The sequence below is a fragment of the Monodelphis domestica genome, chromosome 2 (assembly GCF_027887165.1).
Source record: "Monodelphis domestica isolate mMonDom1 chromosome 2, mMonDom1.pri, whole genome shotgun sequence".
Lineage (NCBI taxonomy): Eukaryota > Metazoa > Chordata > Mammalia > Didelphimorphia > Didelphidae > Monodelphis > Monodelphis domestica.
In genome coordinates this window covers 28,563,590-28,581,670 of record NC_077228.1, presented here as the reverse complement: position 1 = coordinate 28,581,670, position 18,081 = coordinate 28,563,590, and the positions used below count along the sequence as shown (strand labels likewise).

The 18,081-nt window shown below is 48.4% G+C and overlaps 1 protein-coding gene and 1 long non-coding RNA gene across 2 annotated transcripts in view; one reads left to right on the top strand and one right to left on the bottom strand.

The window, feature by feature from the left end:
- AGBL4 (AGBL carboxypeptidase 4) overlaps nucleotides 1-18,081 on the bottom strand; it is an 867,059-nt gene that overhangs the window by 738,336 nt on the left and 110,642 nt on the right.
- On the top strand, nucleotides 8,108-10,189 carry LOC103102573 (uncharacterized). The gene is made up of 3 exons (XR_460958.3): nucleotides 8,108-8,231; nucleotides 8,387-8,560; nucleotides 9,741-10,189. It is a non-coding gene; the product is annotated as an uncharacterized LOC103102573 (long non-coding RNA).

The following is an 18,081-nucleotide window of genomic DNA, read 5'->3' as shown; positions in this document are numbered from 1 at the left end:
ATGAACTGGAGGAATTCTTTGTGAACTGGAACGATCTTCAGGAATTGATGCAGAGTGAAAGGAGCAGAACCAGGAGAACATTGTACACAGAGACGGACACATTGTGGCACAATCAAATGTAATGGACTTCTCTGCTAGCATCAATGCAGTGATCCAGGACAATCCAGAGGAATTTAGGAGAAAGAAGCTATCCACACCCAGAGAAAGAACTGTGGGAGCAGAAACACAGAAGAAAAACGGAGGATTGATCATGTGGTTCGATGGGGATATGATTGGGGTTTTGGCATTAAAAGATCACTACTGCAAATATGAATAATGTATGAATGGGTTTTGAACAATGACACATGTATAAACCAGTGGAATTGCTTGTCAGCTCCAGGAGGGGGGAGAGAAGAGGAGTGTAACCATGTAAAAATATTCTAAATAAGTAAATAAATTATTTTTTTAAAGCTTCCTTTCTACTAGAGGGGTTTAGCATCGACAGTTGAATCCTTTGAGACCCTAGGATTTGTATTTATGGGACCACATTTTGCTCAGGCCTGAGAGGTTAGGCTTGTCCCTCCATACTTCAAATACCAGAATGATGGCAGTTTTCAAACACTTAAAATCATCTAATGCAAGGCAGTGATTAACAGCAGGAATGATGATGTCAGGTAGAGAGATGGAAAAAATCCTGAAGATCAAGAGTAAGATCATGTGGGGTGACTGAGGGATTGAACAAGGCTTCATGTTAGAGCCAAGCCTTGGGGGAAAACAGTGTTTGGAATAAGCATATATTGGGCAAGAATGAATTCTGGGTAGGTGGAATGATTTGTGTGAAGGCATGGAGGTAGTACATGAAGACAAGTCCTATGGAAAGGTGCTGTAAGGGTCCGCCCGAGCCAGATTGTGGAGGACTTTTAACCAGGAAGATAAATAACCTGCATTCAGTTTTCGAAGAAGAGGGACGTCATTGAACATTTTACACCAGAGAAGTAACCTAGTCAGGCCTGTGTCTTAGGAAGATTATTTTGACAGCTAGATGAAGGATAAATTGCAATTACCTGCACAGAATCAGAGAAATCAGTTAAGAAGCTACTAGAATATTTGGGGAAAGGTGATGACCTGAACCAGGTGCCAGTGGAAATACAGAGAAGGGGTAGATATGAGACGCTGAGGAAGGAGACTCAGCCTCCTTCCTCCACAGCCTGGATGTGGGCCCTGAGGGATGGGAAGAGACAGGGGTGAATCCAGGAGGGTGGAAGGAAGGGCTGCTTGTAGAGGTTGAATGCAAAATCACTGACGACTCCTGAAAGAATTGTCCCAAGTGCTCATCATTCTGGTAATGCCCAGAATAGCTGAGGTTGATAAAGAATCTTTAGGACAAGGAGAAGGAGGTTAAATAGCATAGGAGAAAGGAGAAGGCTCTAAGGATGACTCCTACTTGGGGTGGGGAGGTAATAGTGGGTGGTGGGGAGAAGACAGAACTACTCGGCTTTCTTTTTGTTTCTCGGGATTGTAAAGGACAGTACAGAAATAGCTAACCAGGAGATGAAACACCAAATGGGGCGGGGGGAACAACAGAGGAGTGAGTGAGCTAGCTTTGGCGAGCTCAGGTTATCAGGCCTGGACAATATCCTTCTTGGGGGACTAAAAGAAATGGTGGTAGACAGGTCACTGTTGAGCCAATGAAAGGCGCGTTTGAGAAGCTGCGGACAAGCATGAGATCTGTGTAGGGATGGGAGAGGTGCCTCGAGGCTGTGGATGGCAATGTGTCCGGCTTTTTTACAAGATCGCAGAGCCTTGAACCTTCCACGTCAGCGTTCATCAGCTCTCTTCGAGAAGAAAGCAGAAGTCATCCTCCTGTGTGCCTCTTCTTCTGCCACTTGAGGCAAGAGACCCTGCCCTGGGACCCCGACATGGGGACACATTCCCCTCACCAGGGAAATGCAGAGCCATATGCAGGAGGCTGCTGAGAATGCCCTACGCCCAGTGGGCTCAGAAACAGGAAAAAGAGAAACAAACGTGGAGAAAACAGATCCGGCTTCAAGTCCCCAATTCAAAAGCAGCATGTCATAAGTTGAATTCATCTGGCTCTACTCCTTACTAGTTATGTGACCCAAGGCAAGTCAATTCAACTCTCTAAGCTTCATGTCCCCCATCTGTAAAATGGGGATAGGAATGTATGTAGTACCTATTTCTCAAGCCGAGAGGATAACATGAGATAATAAATACAGAGTGCTACAGAAACATTAAAGTAATAGGCACACGGATTATCATTATTATTGTTATTGTTATTATTATTATTACTATCCAAGTTAGCTATCTGTAATAGGCTGCTAGGATATAAAGTCACCAATATATATTAGGGCAATTTCCCTCCACCATGATTTCATTGTCCTCTATTCTGAGGTTGCCACTAGCTTCCGAAAAACCTGCTGTGATAATATACGGTTTGTTCCCTGTTTGCTTTTTGAAATAAAAACACTAAATCAAAATTAATGTAAAAAATGTCTACCCAGTAGGCACTTGGGCAATGGAACAGAGTCAATACAAAGATTTCTCTACTCCCAAAGACTGTGGCCCTGGAACTTTGCCATCTGATTGTCACCCAGGACCCTAAGCAGGAAGGCCCTGCCGAAACAGAACAAGATGGTGCCTCGGAGGCTTTATCTGGTTAGCGTGCAATAGAAAGTGCGCTTGATGACTCCAGACCCCTGAGCTATTGGTCACCTTGGACCCTGCCCTCTTCATCCCTTATTTCTTCCTCTCTAGCCTTCCCTTCCCCATGGATTTCTCAGCCTACGCCTGAGATTTTATGGGAGCTACTTCACTGTTGTGCAACTTAGAGTCAAATCTTAGTGAGTCATCTGGGACAAACAGAAGGGAAGTGACCTGGCCAGGGTCCCCCTCTGGGAGAGGCAGGACTTGAACCTCCGTCTTCCTAAGTCCAAGGCCTGCCCTCTGGCCATCGCTCCTCACAGTCTACCTTCTTCCGAGGGCAATGGAACGATCAGAAGAGGTAATTCTTCAGAAGCCAGGAAGACCTAATCTGCCAGCTCGAGGGAAGCTGCCCAAAAGGAGAGCTGCCCGCTATTGTGGGGTGATGCTGCTGAAACGTCTACAGAGGGGAACAGCCAGCCCGGTGTGGGCTGGGCCGACCCGGCCTGAGGAGCCCAAAGCTGCCTAGCAGGGCACCACAAAAATCCCCCCAACTCGAACAGTCTGAGCGTCACCATCAATATAGTGGGGTGTAAAGGAGATTATTCTATCCTCCTGGGCCCTCTAGACATGGGAGCCGCACAGACCACGGTGATAAGAGGAACATATTGGAAAGTGGAAGTCATGTACACACACTGGATTGGTTGCAGCTTCACAGCAAACTAGTCAGGCAGGTGCTCCATGTATGGCTATTCCCATTTGATAAATGAGGAAGCTGAGTCTGGAGGGGGGGGCCTGACCTTGCTGGTAATGACAGCTCCATGCTGGACACCACAAGGTTCCGCCTCCCAGATGGTTCCCATTTTTGATCAGGCCTCCCAGCTCTTTGAACTCGAGCCTTGAATTCATGGTGACTAACGTTAGAAAGGCAACACAATTCTTTTAATGTCTGCTTTGGAAATCCTTAGCACATGAATGCCAGAACAGCCAGAGGGGCAAAGGCATTGCTAATCATGGCTGGTTCTTGCTCCTGGCCCCCTCCCACTACTGGAGCACTCCACTTCTGCTTTCTCCACTCATTTTCACTGCTTTTTGCCCAAGTACTGCCTCTTCTCCAAAGAATTCCAGACCGGGGCATTCCAAAGGCATTATCGCACAGTTGCTCTAATATTCATCCCTTAAGGCCAGAAGTGGGTCACCTCTTCCAAGAAGCCTTACCTGATTCCCAAGAGGAAGTGGTTTTGCTTCATGCTTGACTCTACACAGACTTGTCATCGCCTAGCTGTGATCTCTTTATCTGGGTACATTTCTTCTCTCCAGCTATGTGCATAGTATGAACTCTGTGAGAACAGGGTCACCCCTGCATAGATGATTCTCCCCCTGGATATCCCAGCAGTATCTCCAACTCAATGTTCAAAGCAAAGCTAGTTACTTTTCTCCCCAAATCAGCTCTTTCTTTGACTCTTGACACTGGCTAGCAGCCCCTCTTTTCCTCTCTCCTCTGGAAGACATCCCGGGTTCCCTTCAGCTCCTTCTTCTCCCTTCCCTCTGATCCCCAACCTGTCACATCATTCAGTCAATTGCACCTCAACACCTCATGCACTCATTTCTCCACTCCACTCTTTTTGTTGCTACCCTAATTGAGACATTTATTATCATCCCCCTGGACTAATGCAATATCTTCCTTTCAGTTTTTTCTGCTTCCATCTCTGACCCTCAATAATCCATTCTTTATAAAATTAGATAAATCTTCCTTTGGCACAATCAGTCAATATTTACTAAGCACCTACTACATGCCAGGCACCATGCTAACTTCTGGGGATAAAAAATTAAATAAACCTTGCTCCCAAGAAATGAATGAAAAAGCATTCATTGAGCACTTATTCTAGGCCATGTACTAAATCCTGGGAATACAAAGAGAAAAAACAAAATGGCCCCTGCCTTCATGAAGCTCAGACTCCAGTGGGGAGAGAGACAAGGCATAAAGGAAAGTCCAGCAGCAGGACAGAGGGTATGGTTTGGGTAGATTCTTGGGATCTTGGGATCTTCATATGTTAGGAATTCTCTGCTGTTCTAGGTCCAATGCCAGTATCTGGCACATGGCACCTTAATAATGTGAGATAACTGATTGCACAGAGGACATGGGCATAAGGCAGGGAAAGGCCTAGAGTACCTTAGGAGGCTGTGGTAGAAAATGCAGAAAGACCTGGGAGTCCTCCATACCACAAAGGAACAGAGTTGGAGACTCAGATCTCAACTCAATAGTGTGCACAAGCAAGAAGTTATCTCACAACAATTCTGCTAATAAGATCATTTCATTTCTTCCTCTTAACTCCTTGCCTGAATCTGCAGGCTGGCTTCTATCCTTATAATCTCCCTGGAAAGTGCCCTCTCCAAAGTTATCTTCTGGCTGCCAAATGCAATGACTTCTTCCCTACCCTCCTCTTCAACCTTTCTGTGGCTTCTGAGGTTGCTAATCCCTCTTTCCTCCTTAATATTCTCTTCTCTCCAAGTTTTTATAACCCTGTTCTAGGTCATGGTCTTCCTCCTACCTCTCTAGCTAGTCCTCAATTTCCTTTGCTGGATTTTTATCCAGGCTACATATAGTCCTTCAAGTGTGTGTCCTCAGCTCCTATGGATTCAATTTTCTTCTTTGGGCAGATGATTCTGAAATCTATTTATTCTACTCTAACTTCTCTCCCAATCTTCAGTCTTACATCACCAAATGCCTATTGAACATAAACTCAACATGTCCAAAATGGAACTTAACTTACTGTCATCCTTAAATCTTCTTTCCACATATTGAATCTTTTGTTCAGATTTTACCTCCCTTTCTTCATAATGCCCCCTTCTCTCCACCAGCCTGGTCCAAACCCTCATCCCCTCTCATCTGGACTACTGCAATAGCCTTCCAATTGGTGCCCCTATCTTGAATCTGTCTCTCCTCCAATGAGTCTTCCTAAATTACCATACTTTCCCCTGCAAGAATATAGTCAGATTTCCTGGGTAGTTGATTCTTGGTTGTATACCCAGTTCCCTTACTTTCTGGAATATAATATTTCATGCCTTCCACTCCTTCAGCATAGATGCAGCCAGATCCTTTGATATCCTAACTGTGGTTCCATGGTATCTGAATGACTTCTTCTTAGCAACTTGTAATATTTTTTCCTTGATCTGGTAGTTCTTGAATTTGGCTATAACATTCCTGAGCGTTGTCAATTCAGGATTAAATAAAGGAGGTGATCTGTGAATTCTTTCAATCTCCACTTTTCCCTCTTGCTTGAGAATGTCGGGGCAGTTTTCTTGGATAATTTCCTGTAGAATGATGTCCAGACTTTTTCTTTTATCATGATCTTCCAGTAGTCCAATAATCTTAAATTGTCTCTCCTGGATATGTTTTCCAGGTCTGAGTTTTGTGAACGAGGTGTTTCATATTTTCCTCACATTTTTCATTCTTTTGATTTTGTTTATTAGATTCTTGCTGCCTTGTGAAGCCATTTTCTTCTAATTTTTAAAGACTGAATTTCATCCCTGGCTTTTTGGTCATCCTTCTCCTTCTGGTCTGATTTTCTTTGTAGGTGATCTTTCATTTTCTTTGCCTTATCTTTCACCTCCTTGCCTCATCTTTCATATTCTGTGCCTCATTTTCAACTAATTTTGGCTTTTAAGACACTATTTTCTTGTTTTAATTCATGTGCCTCTGTTTCCAAATGACTTATTTTGCTTTTTAAGTTCTTTTTCCAGTTGTCTTCTGCCTCTCTTAATTGTTTTTTGAAGTGTATTTCAAGTTCTTACAAAGCCTATGTCCAATTTGCTGGAGTTTCTGTGTTTTTGTTTGGTGTTCCTTGGTCCTCCTCTTTTCCATTTGCTCTTTGTTCATTACCTGGATAGAAGCTGTTGATTGTAATTTCTTTTTCTGTTGTTTGATCATATTCTTTCCTTCTTTCCCTCCTGTCAGTGCCTGAATCTTGCTCCTCTCATTATCTGCTCGATCTGTGGGTTTGGGCTATTCTGTCCTGAAGGAGCTTCTTCTCTGCTCTGTTGATTGATCAGGTTAGGCTGAAGATATTGATGAGCTTGATGTCAGGTCTTCCTCAGCTGGCAGCAGCAGCTGAAAAGGAGTGGTGCTTCCCATCCTGTTATCAAGGTTGTAACCTATAGTGGTTGCAGCTTTTGCCCTTGGAAGCTTAGACAGCAAGGCTCTCAGAGCAGTCCATGGGGGAGGAGTGTTTGGAGCTTGAGCTTCCCTGCCCGCTTATGGCTTCTTAATTGCCCTATTGATAAGACTAAGCCAGGGTGGAGTTGATCTGCATTGCTGGATGTACCCCAAGCCCAAAACCTCAAGAATTGGGTAGAGGTGCAAGATGAAGTGTCTTGGCTGCAACTAGGCTGCCTTCTGTGCATTTTTCCTCCAGCTGCCTCCCCACTGCCTGTGTTCAACACCTTGAGCCTGGCACAGCTGGCCCACAAGGTATTCCCTCCAGACTAGCACCCTTTGCCCGCCCAGAGATTTCAGCCACTGACAGAGGCTCAGTGCTATAGGTGGGGGAGGGGTCCTGGGACCTTCCTTCTTTCTTCCCCTTAAAACTGTGTGTTCGAGAATTCAGGATTTTTGTGGGGCATACCTTTTAAGTTGAGTCCAGCAGGAGGGTTCCCTAGTTCTGTCCTATTGTTAGATTTGGTTTTGTGTCCCTTCAAAGCACTGTGTTTTTGATGGGTGAGGAAGGGTCTCCAGAGGTCTGGATTTTTGCTGCTTCTAAGCCACCATCTTGACTCTACCTCCCAATGTGTCTTCCTAAAGCACAAGCACAAATCTAATGATGAACCCCCCCCCACCTCCCAAATACCTCAGCTCTTTCCTTGGGTCCCCAGTAGTCAGAAGAGCACCTGGCACATGGTCAGTGATCATTAATGTCTCTGGACTAACTGCCAATGCTAATCCCAATGTCTACTTCTCATCTCTCCCAAAGCACTGTAAGACAAATTGGTCCATGTACACATGAAGGATGCACTTGATAACCATATGAAGAAAGATAGGAACTGGAACACTTTCCCTAGAGATGTCCCACTGTAGGCCACACTTTGGTTATTCAGTTGAATGAATGATTCTGTGAGTAAGGAAGTCATTGTAAAAAAAGTTGGCTAAAGGTAGGCCCACCATCGGAGAAGAAATGGGGAGAAAGAGAGATGCCCATTTCAATTGAATAGAAGGAATGTCTTTACACTGGGGGGGGGGGGGGTTGCATGGATCTGGCTGCATGGGAAGGTATCGACCCACATCTCATCACCAGAGGGGTCTGAGAAAGCTGAATGGCTGGATGATGGGGCTGCTAGAGAAGGGATTCTTGCTTCAGGAGAATTTAGAGAAGATGATGGCTGAAGGATGCCCACTAGGGTCTCTCTTCTGAACTCAGGAAGGTAAAAGAAGTCAGATTGTGCCCATTATGACCTTTCCTACACCTTCATTCAGGGTTCCAGAATCATTCATTAGCCCACTGGTCATGCAGACCAGCTGTTTAGTGACCCAGGAAAACCTCCCAGTGTCTCGTTTTTACTGAGAAGGAAGATCCACCAAGAAGTCAAGCCAAAAGGTAGGCACTTAGCTGTGGATTTTCATGTCCCTCCTCTCTACAGTCTTACCTTCTCCAATGATCTCCACTTAACAGCCCACCCCAAATTTTGTTCATTCTACCTTTATACTTTCTATTGAGTGTCATGGTATAGAACCTCTATAATTTCCCTCTAGACAACTCTCCAATAAGGAAAATGGTTTAAATCTCTCTGAGGCTCCAGGATTGGCAAAAATGTTTTCTTAAAACTATCCCATGAATCAAAGAGAAAAATGACCATCCCTTCCATTTTACAGAAGAAGAAACTAGGTCTCCAAGGTGGAGAAGTGAATTGCTGACAGCCTCACAAGGTAACCTTGACTCTCCCTTCACTGTTTCACCCCCTTTTCTCATCCCTGTCCTTCTCATCCAATATCATCTCTATTTATATGTTTCATATTCCCTTATATGTAAGAGGACCAGAGTGAGTGTGAGTGTATGTGTGTGTGTATATGTGTGTGAGAGAGAGACAGACAGAGACAGAGAGAAAGATAGAGGGAGAGGGAGACTCAGAAAGAAAGATAGGGGGAAGGGGAAGAAGAAGAAGAAAGAGGGGGAGAGGAAGAATAGGGTGAGGAGAAAGAGAAGAAGGGAAAAGGAGGGAGAAAAAGAGAGCAGAAGGGGGAGGGAAAGAGAAAGAAGCAAGAAGAGAGGCAGAGGGATGGGCAGAGAGAGGAAGAAAGAGCAGGAGGGAAGGAAGGAGCCAGAGGAGAGGTAGGGAGAGGCATGGCAGGCCATGCGGTACGCCAAGTAGAATGCCAAACTCAAATTCAGGAAGAGGTGCGTTCAGACCCTACATGTGACATCAGCAGATTGCCCATGAGTCAGAAGCCTAACATCCCTGGACCTGGGCTTCCTCAAGTGACAATTCTAATGCCTCGGGTAGCTGTCTCATAGATAAGAGTGCAAAGTGCTCAGCAAATCTGAGGGAAATGGAGACATTCAGTTATCATGGCTTAATTCCTACTCGCTCAGCAGCTCATGGGCACAACAAGCATACACATCTGGGATTTTCCAGGACAAGTTTTGCTTCAAACTTGAGTTCCCAAGTTCAGCTCAGATACTACAGTCCCCATGCTAAAGAGCCCCTAAGAGAGTGGGCAGGGGTGGCATGAGGGGAGGGAAGGAGTCCCTGGCCAAAGGGGTGCTAAATCCTCAGACCGGCGGTGCTATGCGGGCTTGGCTGTGTCAGTGACTTTCGGTATATGCTGGAGCATGGCTCAGGCTGGATCCAACACTGCGCTCTCTGCCCAGGCCCTCTCCTCCTCCCCTTGCCTTCCCCACACGTCCCCCAAAGAATGACCCTGATGAGCTCCCCCAGAGCACGCCCCTCTGGAGCCCTTTGGGCCTCCCTCCCATGGCTCCTCTCCAGGGGGGCCTCTCCACCCTTGGCCCCACCTAAGAAGAGGCTCGGGACTAGGGAGAGCATGTAGTCTTGGACCTGGTGGAGTTCAATCTGAGCTCTGCCATCTCTTCTCACTCCCTGTGCAGCCATGGACAAACCTCTTACCATCTGTGGGCCTCTGTTTCCTCCCTGGTGACACATGGGAGCTCGACTAGGTCTGGCTATGATCCTGGATGCCACGAGTCCACCAACTCCCATTTCCCCAAGAGCTTAGGGAGAAAATCCATCAGTCAGTCAACAGGCAGTCACTGTCACAGGAAATGCCAGCAGAACTGTCAGCAAGGCCCGTTTGGGGTTCTCCTCGGGGCCGAGGTTATAGGACATGATGGGAAGGCGTTTCACTGCCCCGGCGCTTGTTCTTTGGGATAGGCAGGGCAGAGATGAAATGCCCAAGAGTATACTTCTGGATAGAAACAGATGGGGAGGCCTAGCGGTGTGACTATGGCCAAGTCCTCTGTGTCCTCTCCTATAAAACAGGGATAAAATAGCTTGTACCACCCCTGGGCAGTGAGAAGAATAAAAAGAAAATAGCTCAGTGTGCTCGCTCATTGCACAGATGAGGAAACTGAGGCACAGAAAGGTACTATCTGACCCAAGGTCTCACAGCCAGAAAGGAAACCAGGTCCTGCATGCCCAAATGCGGCATTCTCTCTGCGGCACCACACTGGCTCCCCTCTGCTAAGAGACAAGCACTACACAAGCAGAAAGGCTTCAGGGGAATGGGGTCTGCTGCTGGCATAGTGGGGGGGCACAGCTGAGAGGCAGGCTATGGAGGGCCCACCCTGCCCCCTCTTTAGAGGTCTTGAAGGTCAGCCTGGAGCCTCATTTGCAAAGCTGATGCAGCAAGAAAGAGATTCATTTGGCATTAGAGCAGGGACATCAATTTCCCGTGTAACTTTCATAATGCATTTACGGGAAAGAGATTAATATCAATTCCATAAATCATTCACGGGCCTTTTCCGGAGTTGGAGACATCTGAGTAATGTCACATATGTGAGCTGATATCACTCAGGGCTGCTGCCCCATTCATCTCTGCCTGGAGCTATGTGTGAGTGCCCAGGACAAAGGAGCCTCCCCAGGGCTTCACTGGGACAGCATAGAGTCCCACTGCCATGGAAGTACTACCCACCACCGTGGGGCTGCCCACTGTCCCGGTGCTGTCTGCTGCCCGCTGCCCTGTGCTACCCACTGCCACAGTGCTGTCTGCTGCCCGCTGCCCCATGCTACCCACTGCCACAGTGCTGTCTGCTGCCCGCTGCCCCAGTGCTGCCCGCTGCCCTGTGCTACCCACTGCCACAGTGCTGTCTGCTGCCCCCTGCCCCAGTGCTGCCCGCTGCCCTGTGCTACCCACTGCCACAGTGCTGTCTGCTGCCCGCTGCCCCATGCTACCCACTGCCACAGTGCTGTCTGCTGCCCGCTGCCCCGTGCTACCCACTGCTACAGTGCTGTCTGCTGCCCCCTGCCCCAGTGCTGCCCGCTGCCCCATGCTACCCATTGCCATAGTGCTGTCTGCTGCCCGCTGCCCCGTGCTACCCACTGCTACAGTGCTATCTGCTGCCCCCTGCCCCAGTGCTGCCTGCTGCCCTGGTGCTGCCTGCTGTCCCGGTGCTGCCCGCTGCCCCGTGCTACCCACTGCCACAGTGCTGTCTGCTGCCCGCTGCCCCATGCTACCCACTGCCACAGTGCTGTCTGCTGCCCGCTGCCCCATGCTACCCACTGCTACAGTGCTGTCTGCTGCCCGCTGCCCCATGCTACCCACTGCTACAGTGCTGTCTGCTGCCCACTGCCCCATGCTACCCACTGCTACAGTGCTGTCTGCTGCCCCCTGCCCCAGTGCTGCCCACTGCCCTGTGCTACCCACTGCCACAGTGCTGTCTGCTGCCCCCTGCCCCAGTGCTGCCCACTGCCCTGTGCTACCCACTGCCACAGTGCTGTCTGCTGCCCCCTGCCCCAGTGCTGCCCGCTGCTACAGTGCTGTCTGCTGCCCGCTGCCCCGTGCTACCCACTGCCACAGTGCTGTCTGCTGCCCCCTGCCCCATGCTACCCACTGCCACAGTGCTGTCTGTTGCCTCCTGCCCCAGTGCTGCCCGCTGCCCCGTGCTACCCACTGCCCCAGTGCTGCCCGCTGCCCCGTGCTACCCACTGCCACAGTGCTGTCTGCTGCCCGCTGCCCCGTGCTACCCACTGCTACAGTGCTATCTGCTGCCCCCTGCCCCAGTGCTGCCCGCTGTCCCGTGCTACCCACTGCCACAGTGCTGTCTGCTGCCCGCTGCCCCGTGCTACCCACTGCCCCGTGCTACCCACTGCCCCGTGCTACCCACTGCCACAGTGCTGCCCGCTGCCCTGTGCTACCCACTGCCCTGTGCTACCCACTGCCACAGTGCTGTCTGCTGCCCCCTGCCCCAGTGCTGCCCACTGCCCTGTGCTACCCACTGCCACAGTGCTGTCTACTGCCCACTGCCCCAGTGCTGCCCGCTGCCCCGTGCTACCCACTGCCACAGTGCTGTCTGCTGCCCGCTGCCCCATGCTACCCACTGCCACAGTGCTGTCTGCTGCCCGCTGCCCCATGCTACCCACTGCCACAGTGCTGTCTGCTGCCCCCTGCCCCAGTGCTGCCCACTGCCCTGTGCTACCCACTGCCACAGTGCTGTCTACTGCCCACTGCCCCAGTGCTGCCCGCTGCCCCGTGCTACCCACTGCCACAGTGCTGTCTGCTGCCCGCTGCCCCGTGCTACCCACTGCCACAGTGCTGTCTGCTGCCCGCTGCCCCATGCTACCCACTGCTACAGTGCTGTCTGCTGCCCGCTGCCCCGTGCTACCCACTGCCACAGTGCTGTCTGCTGCCCGCTGCCCCGTGCTACCCACTGCTACAGTGCTGTCTGCTGCCCGCTGCCCCGTGCTACCCACTGCCACAGTGCTGTCTGCTGCCCGCTGCCCCGTGCTACCCACTGCTACAGTGCTGTCTGTTGCCTCCTGCCCCGTGCTACCCACTGCTACAGTGCTGTCTGCTGACCACTGCCCCGTGCTACCCACTGCTACAGTGCTGTCTGCTGCCCGCTGCCCTGTGCTACCCACTACCACAGTGCTGTCTACTGCCCCCTGCCCCAGTGCTGCCCGCTGCCCCGTGCTACCCACTGCCCCAGTGCTGCCCGCTGCCCCGTGCTACCCACTGCCACAGTGCTGTCTGCTGCCCGCTGCCCCGTGCTACCCACTGCCCCGTGCTACCCACTGCCACAGTGCTGCCCGCTGCCCTGTGCTACCCGCTGCCCTGTGCTACCCACTGTCACAGTGCTGTCTGCTGCCCACTGCCCCAGGGCTGTCTGCTGTCCCAGTACTGTCCACGCTCCCAGGGTTGCCCATTGCCCCAGTGCTGCCTTCTGCTACAGTGCTGTCTGCTGCCCGCTGCCCTGTGCTACCCACTACCACAGTGCTGTCTACTGCCCCCTGCCCCAGTGCTGCCCGCTGCCCCGTGCTACCCACTGCCCCAGTGCTGCCCGCTGCCCCGTGCTACCCACTGCCACAGTGCTGTCTGCTGCCCGCTGCCCCGTGCTACCCACTGCCCCGTGCTACCCACTGCCACAGTGCTGCCCGCTGCCCTGTGCTACCCGCTGCCCTGTGCTACCCACTGTCACAGTGCTGTCTGCTGCCCACTGCCCCAGGGCTGTCTGCTGTCCCAGTACTGTCCACGCTCCCAGGGTTGCCCATTGCCCCAGTGCTGCCTTCTGCCTCAGGGCTGCCCACTACCACAGTACTGCCCACTGTCCCAGGGCTGCCCACTGCCTTGATGTCACCTGCTGCCATGAGGATGCCCCCTGGGGCTGGGATCTGCATAATGATGAGAAGGTGGCAGCAGCCCCCACAGAGGAGAACTTACACTCTCACTGGGAAAGATGCCATTCCCAAGATGGGGGCTGGTAGCACAGAGAGAACAGGGGATCTTTAGGCTCTGGGCCTTGCAGATGTCAATTCCCCAGTGGGTGAGAGGGCAGAGGATGGAGGGCACTGTGCCAGGGCAAGGCCTAAAGAGCTTCAGCAGCCAGATGCCAGGTAAGGGCTATTGGCCTTCTCTTTCCAAGAAGAATACTGGTTGTCCCAACCAGTATAGGTGCCTGGAGGGGTGGTAGGGTATCCCGACTGGGGGAAGGGGGGAAGAGAGGGCTGCCCCAGGGGTGAGAGGGCAGAGCAGAGATGCCCCTGACTCCTGCTTACATCCCACAAGCCATGGAGCACCCCATCTAGCCCACCTGCATTCCTATGAGTGGTCCTGTCTCTCAATGGTGTGCCTACTCCATGACTTTCTTTATTATTTTGTCACAGAAATCCTCAATATTTGGTGGGCAATGGGATGCCCTGGCACATGCCACCATCTCTCAACCATAGCCTGGTACTAATTCTATCTGCCTTAGGTATGACTGTTTTTCCTCGGCAAAATGCCCATCAGGCAAACCCAATGTACCACCCTACGGAGTGCCGAGGTGGCTCTGTATTGTCAGAGGAACTGGGCTGGATTCCTGGATTGCAGAATATCAGAGCTAGAAGGGACCCTGGTCTAGCCAGAGAAGGAAGGGCCCTGCCCTACTCAATGGCCATCCAGGCCAGGGCCAAGGCCCTCCATGGGGTTGTCCACAACATACACCCAAGAGCAGGCGTTACTCTCTAACCATGGGCCAGTCGCTGCACGTCTCTTAACTTGACTGCAATTTCCTTCTCTGAAAAAAAGGGTTTAGGGATGAAATCCCTTAGGAGGACCCATCGGGCTAGGATAATCTCACAAATGTTCCGCATGCCTGTGAGACGTACAGGCATAGCAGGTAGAGGAGACAACGTTAGACACGCTAACAACCCCCCACCAAGATAAAGCATGAATTTGGCAACATCAGATTAAATATTGTAGGACACCCCTCAAATATTTAGGAATGTCTTCAAAAATCCAAGGAGCTGTCAACAGAAGCGACAACATTCCATGAGTGGCCCCTACGGGCAGAACATGGAGCCAAGAAGGAAAGATGCAGAGGCAAATTTCAGATTCAGACAAGGAAAGCTTTGCAGCCACGCGAGTTATGTCACAACAGAATGGGCTACCTCCCAAGTACCCTGCCACAGAAGACTGTCCAACCCAGGCTGGATGACCATTTGTCAGGAACATTTTGGAAGGGATTAATGATGGTCTCTGAGCTCCCTTCTTGCTCTTTAACTTGATAATTTCAAGATACTAAGCCACACCAAAAAGTCCTAAGGTATAATAGAAAGAATAGAGGTTAAAACCCTGTCTTACTCACCCATGCTCCAGGCTAAGCTAACTGCTGATTTCCTGTGTATTGTGTGTTTACTTATATAAAAAAGAAACTCTGTCTAAAAACACTTGTCCAGGCCCACACTGTGATATGAAACTAACAAGACCCAAATAGAAAATTCTGATTTCCTTTTTTTTTTCAGTCTGTTTATATTTGCAGATTACTTCGACTTGCTGATTATTTTGAAAATGACAATGCTAGTGATAAATTTTATACCTCTGGAAAATGTCCATTGATGCTCTGCAAATGGTAAATTGAACTCAACTGAGCCAGAAGATTTTCAGGATAGGCTTGTTAGAAAAGGTATAGAGCTTGGTACTAAACATTCACATCATTTCTGATCCACAAAATACTGAATAAACACGAAAATAGCTATTTGCTCAATTCCAAAGACTCCTAGAATTTCAAACAAACTGAACTAGATTTATTCAGCAATCGATAAAATATTCATTATATACAGGATATAGTGTGTGGATAACATTAGGCCCCTGCCTTCATGAAGTGTGTAGTCTAAACAAATATACCAATAACTACAATACAAAATTAAAAGAGAATGGACAGAATTAAGAAACAGTGAGTTTGCAATAGAAAAGTTAGAGGGAACATGTCAACTTTCTTCAAGTATAGGGGGCGTGGTCAAGATGGCAGCATAGAAGCAGCAAAATATCAGACCTCTGAAAACCCTTCCTTACCAATCACAAACTGAATGCTCCTAGGAGACTGAAAATCAAAGCTAACAAGACAGAGCCAAGGAACCTTCCTGCTGGACTCAATTCAAAAGGCACGCCCCCCCCAAAAAAAGTCAGAATCCAAGAACACTTGGGGTTAACAGGAAGCCAGAAGGAAGATCCCAAGACCCCTCAGCCCCCACCTAGAGCACTAAGACTCCAGCAGCAGCTGGAACCTCTAAGTGGGCAAAGATGCTGGTCTAGAGGGTGTACCTTGTGGATAGAGCTATGCCAGCTTCACAGCGTCAAACACAGGTGGCGGGGTAGTAGCTGGAGAGGGAGCATAGAGCAGGAAGCCTGGTCAGAGCAGTAGGGACCCTCCATATTGCTCTAGCCTTCCAGGGGGGGTTGGTCTCAGAGAACATCCAGCCAAACCCAGTTGAACTTAATCCCACTAAAAGTCTTCAGAGGTCAGGGAAGCCCAAGCTCCAACACCCCTCCCTCACAGACTGCTGGACTTTAATCCAATCAAACACCTCCAGAGGACAGGGAAGCTCAAACTCCAACACCCCTCCCCCACAGACTGCACTGAATCCAAGAGGGGAGACTGACAGAAAACCCCAAAACCAAAAAAATGAGAGGAGAAAGAGCACAGACAAATACGGGGAGCAAAGAAGGGGTAAATATAAGAAAACAACAGAAAAAGAAGGAAGAAATTTTAATTGACAGCTTCTATACAGGCAAAAAAGAACAAATGAAACAAACGAGGAGGCAAGCAATAAAACAGCAATCACAGCAAATTGGATACAGGCTTTCGAAGAACTCAAAATGCAATTCAGAACACAATTAAGAAAGGCTGAAGACAATTGGGAAAAGAATTTTAAAAATAAGATAAGTCATCTGGAAACAGAGGCACTTGAACTAAAATGAAAAAATAGTGTCCTGAAAGCAAAAACAAACTATCTTGAAAATGAGGCAAAGGAGATAAAAAATGAGGCAAAGAAGATGAAAGATGAGGCAAAGTTGATGAGAGATGAGGTAAAGAGAATGAAAGATGACCTCCAAAGAAAATCAGACCAGAAGGAGAAGAATGACCAAAAAGTCATGGATGAAATCCAGTCTTTAAGAACCAGAATACAACAACTAGAATTAAGTGACCTCACAAGGCAGCAGGACACTATAAAACAAAACCAAAAGAATGAAAAAATGAGGAAAATATGAAGCATCTCATTCACAAAACAGAGGATTTAGAAAATCGTTCAAGGAGAGACAATTTAAGAATCATTGGTATATCATAAGAACATGACAAAAGAAAAAGCCTGGACATCATACTACAGGAAATTATCCAAGAAAACTCCCCCGATATTCTAGAACAAGAGGGAAAGTGGAGATGGAAAGAATCCACAGATCACCTCCTGTAATTAATCCCCAACTGACAACACACAGGAATGTTATAGCCAAATTCAAGAACTATTAGTCCAAAGAAAAGATATTACAAGTTGTGAAGAATAAGTCATTCAGATACCAGGAAACCACAGTGAGGATAACACAGATCCTGGCTGCATCCACACTGAAGGACCGAAAGGCATGGAATATGATATTCCGGAAAGCAGGGGACCTAGGTCTACAACAAAGAATCAACTCCCCAGCAAAACTGACTATATTCTTACAGGGTAAAGTATGGTCATTCAACAAAATAGAATAATTCCAAGAATTTGTAAAGAAAAGACCAGACCTGAACAGAAAATATGATATCCAAGCACAGAACTCAAGAGCTTCATCAAAAGGTAATTTAAAAAGAGGGAAAAAAGAAAAACTAAACAAAACAAAAAAACCCTTTTTTTTTAAAAATATATTTTATTTGATCATTTCCAAGCATTATTCGTTAAAGACATAGATAATTTTCTTTTCCTCCCCCCCCCCACCCCCCATAGCCAACGCGTAAGTCCACTGGGCATTAGATGTTTTCTTGATTTGAACCCATTGCTTTGTTGATAGTATTTGCATTAGAGTGTTCATTTAGAGTCCATCCTCTGTCATGTCCCCTCAACCTCTGTATTCAGGCAGTTGCTTTTTCTCGGCGTTTCCACTCCCATAGTTTATCCTTTCCTTATGAATGGTGTTTTTTTCTCCTGGATCCCTGCAAGTTGAAAAACCCTTTTTTTTAAGAGACTCAATTAGTTAAAATGTTATGTATCCCTATAAGAAAAGAGGTCATTGGTAACTCTTATTGTTATTATCACCTGGGCAGTTAGAAGAATTACACTTAGAGGGACCAGTGACAAACTTTATAGAATGAAATGACAAGACATAAATAGGTACATGTATGTATAAATGCATATACATGTGAATATATATATATATATATACACATAAAACTAGAGTTAAAAAAGAGGTTAATATAAAAGAAAAGGGAAAAGAAACAAATGTCACAAAGAAGCTCATGGCGGGAGGGGGGAGAACAT